Below are 7,223 nucleotides of genomic sequence, written 5' to 3'. Positions count from 1 at the left end.
CTCACACCTAGTCTACCTGCCCCCTAGGCTACCTCACACCTAGTCTACCTGTCCCCCTAGGCTACCTCACACCTAGTCTACCTGCCCCCTTAGGCTACCTCACACCTAGTCTACCTGCCCCCTAGGCTACCTCACACCTAGTCTACCTGTCCCCCTAGGCTACCTCACACCTAGTCTACCTGCCCCCTTAGGCTACCTCACACCTAGTCTACCTGTCCCCCAAGGCTACCTCACACCTAGTCTACCTGTCCCCCTTAGGCTACCTCACACCTAGTCTACCTGCCCCCTTAGGCTACCTCACACCTAGTCTACCTGCCCCCTAGGCTACCTCACACCTAGTCTACCTGTCCCCCTAGGCTACCTCACACCTAGTCTACCTGCCCCCTTAGGCTACCTCACACCTAGTCTACCTGCCCCCTAGGCTACCTCACACCTAGTCTACCTGTCCCCCTAGGCTACCTCACACCTAGTCTACCTGCCCCCTTAGGCTACCTCACACCTAGTCTACCTGTCCCCCAAGGCTACCTCACACCTAGTCTACCTGTCCCCCTTAGGCTACCTCACACCTAGTCTACCTGCCCCCTTAGGCTACCTCACACCTAGTCTACCTGCCCCCTTAGGCTACCTCACACCTAGTCTACCTGTCCCCCAAGGCTACCTCACACCTAGTCTACCTGCCCCCTTAGGCTACCTCACACCTTGTCTACCTGTCCCCCAAGGCTACCTCACACCTAGTCTACCTGCCCCCCTAGGCTACCTCACACCTAGTCTACCTGTCCCCCTAGGCTACCTCACACCTAGTCTACCTGTCCCCCTAGGCTACCTCAATTTAGGCAACAGGGATCTTGATCAAGGAGGGGATTGCATGTGTCTGTTGTAACCAAGAAGCTTGATCTAGACATCTAACCCCTTAGCTAGCAAGTTAGCAAACCAAATGCATAGCATAAGGAGAGGCGTAGCCTGCACCCCCAGTCTATATGAAGTTATCCTTAACTTATTGTAAGGAGAGGCGTAGCCTGCACCCCCAGTGTTATATGAAGTTATCCTTAACTTATAGTAAGGAGAGGCGTAGCCTGCACCCCTAGTATTATATGAAGTTATCCTTAACTTATTGTAAGGAGAGGAGTAGCCTGCACCCCCAGTATTATATGAAGTTATCCTTAACTTATAGTAAGGAGAGGCGTAGCCTGCACCCCCAGTATTATATGAAGTTATCCTTAACTTATAGTAAGGAGAGGCGTAGCCTGCACCCCCAGTGTTATATGAAGTTATCCTTAACTTATAGTAAGGAGAGGCGTAGCCTGCACCCCCAGTGTTATATGAAGTTATCCTTAACTTATAGTAAGGAGAGGAGTAGCCTGCACCCCTAGTATTATATGAAGTTATCCTTAACTTATAGTAAGGAGAGGCGTAGCCTGCACCCCTAGTATTATATGAAGTTATCCTTAACTGATAGTAAGGAGAGGAGTAGCCTGCACCCCTAGTATTATATGAAGTTATCCTTAACTTATAGTAAGGAGAGGAGTAGCCTGCACCCCTAGTATTATATGAAGTTATCCTTAACTTATAGTAAGGAGAGGCGTAGCCTGCACCCCCAGTATTATATGAAGTTATCCTTAACTTATAGTAAGGAGAGGCGTAGCCTGCACCCCTAGTATTATATGAAGTTATCCTTAACTTATAGTAAGGTGAGGAGTAGCCTGCACCCCCAGTATTATATGAAGTTATCCTTAACTTATAGTAAGGAGAGGAGTAGCCTGCACCCCCAGTCTATATGAAGTTATCCTTAACTTATAGTAAGGAGAGGCGTAGCCTGCACCCCCAGTATTATATGAAGTTATCCTTAACTTATAGTAAGGAGAGGAGTAGCCTGCACCCCCAGTCTATATGAAGTTATCCTTAACTTATAGTAAGGAGAGGCGTAGCCTGCACCCCTAGTATTATATGAAGTTATCCTTAACTTATAGTAAGGAGAGGAGTAGCCTGCACCCCCAGTATTATATGAAGTTATCCTTAACTTATAGTAAGGAGAGGAGTAGCCTGCACCCCCAGTATTATATGAAGTTATCCTTAACTTATAGTAAGGAGAGGAGTAGCCTGCACCCCCAGTATTATATGAAGTTATCCTTAACTTATAGTAAGGAGAGGCGTAGCCTGCACCCCCAGTATTATATGAAGTTATCCTTAACTTATAGTAAGGAGAGGAGTAGCCTGCACCCCCAGTATTATATGAAGTTATCCTTAACTTATAGTAAGGAGAGGCGTAGCCTGCACCCCCAGTCTATATGAAGTTATCCTTAACTTATAGTAAGGAGAGGAGTAGCCTGCACCCCCAGTATTATATGAAGTTATCCTTAACTTATAGTAAGGTGTAATGCTCCGGGTGTCGTGGGTGTGGAGTCAAATGCAGGAGACAGAGTTCAATGCTGTGCGTCTTTTAATAGCACCAACGCACCACAGGGTGCTCACAAAAAGTTACGTTCCCAACCACAGGGAATCAAAAAGTACAATAGAACAAATCACGACTCGGCACTAACACGTACCTCTAATAACAGAGCCGAAGGTTACATAGAAATAATCCCGCACAACAACCAGGCGGGCCGGCTGTCTAATAAAGACAAACTAATTAAACATGAACAGGTGCTACCACTAAACATACAAGGAGGGGGAGGAAAAACAATCAGTGGCAGCTAATAGGCCGGTGACGACGACCGCAGAGCGCCACCCGCCCGGGAAGGGGAAACACCCTCGGTCGGACTCGTGACATAAGGAGAGGCGTAGCCTGCACCCCCAGTATTGAAACCTTACCGTCGGTGTTTCAATATATACTTTACAAAATTCAAACTTGCAATGTTTTTCCTTCAGTATTTGTTTTGTCATGTATGAATACCATGGCTCACTGTTCGTTGATGGCATTTCCTGCCCACTTTTACAATGATCCTAATCCTAATAATTTGCAACATCAAATAGTTTTGTGATGAATCTGATTAGATGAAAGATGGAGTTGAATTTGTCTTTTCCATCGTTCTTTATATCGTTGATCTTGGCTTCATAATACAGTTTCTTCTTCTTTTTGTTGAGTTTAGTCACATCATTAAATGTGCAGTCAGATGTGCAGACAGACTAAATTCGCCTTTTGTCCCATCTCTTTCAACCGTCGTTTTCCTCATCGACCCATGGAGCCTTAACAGTTCTAACAGTCAGTTTCTTAACAGGTGTATGTTTATCAATAATTGGAAGAACAATTTCATCAAGTGCAGCGTCTGGATGCTGCATGTTAATCACATCAGACCAACAAATATCATTAGATTGATTAGACATCATTTCAGATCATATCAATTCACTCTTAGCTCTGTACATTCTCCCTCTCTCAAACGCACTCTCACACACAGTCCCTCTCGCTCACCGTCCGTCAGCGGTCATCCTGATCAGAGCGACCTCGGCAGGTGTTCCTACGAAGGTTCCGGTGGCCAATCAAGGCATTTTATAAGAAATATTTAAATTACACATATAGTTGCCTCAGCCATTAAATTACAACAATACACACATAAACAAATATTGAAAGGATTTAAAAACAACAGACTCATAACCCCTTCATGAGGAAGTTGGGCGGAGTCTCATCCTGTCTCGTCATCTTCTCAAACAGAACTGTGTAGATGCCTAACCGGGTGGTGGTGTAGAGCTGGCGGACCTGCAGACAGACTGGAAACAGTTCAAAAGTACTATTACTCAGATTGTAATTTACTCAAGTAAAATTTGCCTTCTTAAGAAACTAGTCAAGTGAGAATAAAAAAGTAAATTGATCAAAAAACTACTTAAGCGCTATACTGAAACCCCCCCAAAAAATAAACGCAACATGCAACAATTTCAAAGGTTTTACTGAGTTACAGTTCATATAAGGAAATCAGTCAATTGAAATAAATTAATTAGGCCCTAATCTATGGATTTCACATGACTGGGCAGGGTCGCAGCCAATCGGTGGGCTTGGAGGGCATAGGCCCACCCACTTGGGAGCCAGGTCACAGCCAATCAGTTTTTCTCCAAAAAAGGGCTTTATTACAAACAGGAATACTCCTCAGCACAAGGTGCACCTGTGTAATAATCATGCTGTTTAATCAGATTCTTGATATGCCAGACTGGTCAGGTGGATGGATTATCTTGGCAAAGGAGAAACCCTCGCTAACAGGGATGTTAACAAATTTGTGCATTTAATGAGAGAAATTATATTTTTGTGCGAATGGAATATTCCTGGGATCTTTTCTTTCAGCTCATGAAAAATGGGACCAAAAACTTTACATGTTGCATTTATATTTTTTCATTATAGTTACAAATAAATTGTTTGTGCAACGTCTGGATGCTCCTTATTAATCACTTATTAATTATTATAGTTCGGTAAATTGTGACAGCAAACAAAAAGGAAAAAAACAAAAACAGCTTAGTGCCATTGATATGACATGAATGTATTTTTTAAAGTCTGCCAGCCACCATCTTGCAGATGTACCTCAGCACAGGTACCTCAGCACAGGTCACAGTTCTCCAATGAAGACTTGAGGCTGTAAAGGTTCCATTTACGGTCATTCAAAGTTAACTTAATATCTATTCATGTGCACAATTTCATAAAAAGGTATATGGTATGAGACATTGGAAGAATTGTACAATTTCAATAGCATTATAATGAAAATGTATTTCACAATATAATTTCAAGTACATGTGATGGTGAATGCAAAGATTTACACCAAGTGTGAGAACGAACAGGTTCGTTAAACGAAAATCAATTCCGACATTTCACTATCAATCATGTTACTAGTATGCAAAATCACATTTCACCATGGAATTAAATTGACATCAAAAGTATTTTTGTTGCTGCATTTTAGCTAACCCTTTTCCTAACCTTAACCTATTCCTCTTAACCTGCTATGTTAATTCTCCTAACCTGCTACAAAAAATACATTTTTGACAAAAGATTTGTCCCTTCTAGACAAAATCTGGAATGACCCTCCTTCTCTTCCGAACCTCTCCTGTATTTTATTTTCTTGGCTGGCCCATTTTTCCCACCCTCGGTTTTGCCGCTAAAAAATGGAAATATTATTATATATTTTTAATTATTAGTATATGACACAAATTGTTTAATGATATCAATCAAATTTAAATCAATAAAATGTAATAACGCCCCATACCCGGTCTGCTAGGTGGTTGCTATGTTACCATACCCGGGCGTGACCCAGGGACCCTCTGCACACATCAACAACAGTCACCCACGAAGCATCGTTACCCATCGCTCCACAGAAGCCGCACTCCGCTAACTAAGCTAGCCGTTTCACATCCGTTACAGTTGCTATGTTACCATACCCGGTCTGCTAGGTGGTTGCTATGTAACCATACCCGGTCTGCTAGGTGGTTGCTATGTAACCATACCCGGTCTGCTAGGTGGTTGATATGTTACCATACCCGGTCTGCTAGGTGGTTGATATGTTACCATACCCAGTCTGCTAGGTGGTTGATATGTTACCATACCCGGTCTGCTAGGTGGTTGATATGTTACCATACCCGGTCTGCTAGGTGGTTGATATGTTACCATACCCGGTCTGCTAGGTGGTTGCTATGTAACCATACCCGGTCTGCTAGGTGGTTGATATGTTACCATACCCGGTCTGCTAGGTGGTTGATATGTTACCATACCCGGTCTGCTAGGTGGTTGCTATGTTACCATACCCGGTCTGCTAGGTGGTTGATATGTTACCATACCCGGTCTGCTAGGTGGTTGATATGTTACCATACCCGGTCTGCTAGGTGGTTGATATGTTACCATACCCGGTCTGCTAGGTGGTTGATATGTTACCATACCTGGTCTGCTAGGTGGTTGATATGTTACCATACCCAGTCTGCTAGGTGGTTGCTATGTTACCATACCCAGTCTGCTAGGTGGTTGCTATGTAACCATACCCGGTCTGCTAGGTGGTTGATATGTTACCATACCCAGTCTGCTAGGTGGTTGATATGTTACCATACCCAGTCTGCTAGGTGGTTGATATGTTACCATACCCGGTCTGCTCGGTGGTTGATATGTTACCATACCCGGTCTGCTCGGTGGTTGCTATGTTACCAGACCCGGTCTGCTAGGTGGTTGATATGTTACCATACCTGGTCTGCTAGGTGGTTGCTATGTAACCATACCCGGTCTGCTAGGTGGTTGCTATGTTACCATACCCGGTCTGCTAGGTGGTTGCTATGTTACCATACCCTGTCTGCTAGGTGGTTGATATGTTACCATACCCAGTCTGCTAGGTGGTTGATATGTTACCATACCCGGTCTGCTAGGTGGTTGCTATGTTACCATACCCAGTCTGCTAGGTGGTTCTTATGTTACCATACCCGGTCTGTTAGGTGGTTGATATGTTACCATACCCAGTCTGCTAGGTGGTTGCTATGTTACCATACCCAGTCTGCTAGGTGGTTGCTATGTAACCATACCCGGTCTGTTAGGTGGTTGCTATGTTACCAGACCCGGTCTGCTAGGTGGTTGCTATGTTACCATACCCAGTCTGCTAGGTGGTTGCTATGTTACCATACCCAGTCTGCTAGGTGGTTGATATGTTACCATACCCAGTCTGCTAGGTGGTTGCTATGTTACCATACCCGGTCTGCTAGGTGGTTGCTATGTTACCATACCCGGTCTGCTAGGTGGTTGCTATGTAACCATACCCGGTCTGTTAGGTGGTTGCTATGTTACCATACCCAGTCTGCTAGGTGGTTGATATGTTACCATACCCAGTCTGCTAGGTGGTTGCTATGTTACCATACCCAGTCTGCTAGGTGGTTGATATGTTACCATACCCGGTCTGCTAGGTGGTTGCTATGTTACCATACCCGGTCTGCTCGGTGGTTGATATGTTACCAGACCCGGTCTGCTAGGTGGTTGCTACATAAAGTCCTCCAGGACATTCACAGTATTAGGCAAGACTGCATTCTCTTCCTGGGCACCAGAGGCATAGAATAATCTACAATCCATGCATCATCTAGATGTGTTAGTGGCACTGAATTAATTTAAAATATTGATGGGAGACTCTTACAGAGAGTAAATGCTTTTTTAAAATGTTGTTCAAACATTCATAGATGACCAGCAGGGTCAGATAATAATAATCACAGTGGTTGTCGAGGGTGCAGCAAGTCAGCACCTCAGGAGGGAATGTCAGTTGGCTTTTCAAAGCCGATCTTTCAGAGTT

At 44.2% G+C, this 7,223-nt stretch overlaps 1 long non-coding RNA gene across 1 annotated transcript; it reads right to left on the bottom strand.

Moving 5' to 3' along the window:
• Positions 1 to 2,419: 2,419 nt before the first annotated feature.
• LOC135572797 (uncharacterized) lies at positions 2,420 to 5,419 on the bottom strand. Its single transcript, XR_010464486.1, has 2 exons — positions 3,407 to 5,419; positions 2,420 to 3,183 (listed from the first exon to the last, which is right to left on the bottom strand). It is a non-coding gene; the product is annotated as an uncharacterized LOC135572797 (long non-coding RNA).
• Positions 5,420 to 7,223: the final 1,804 nt, after the last annotated feature.

Source organism: Oncorhynchus nerka, linkage group LG8 (assembly GCF_034236695.1).
Source record: "Oncorhynchus nerka isolate Pitt River linkage group LG8, Oner_Uvic_2.0, whole genome shotgun sequence".
Classification (NCBI taxonomy): Eukaryota; Metazoa; Chordata; class Actinopteri; order Salmoniformes; family Salmonidae; genus Oncorhynchus; species Oncorhynchus nerka.
The sequence above is the reverse complement of the archived record's forward strand: the minus strand, read 5'-3'. Positions and strand labels throughout refer to the sequence as shown.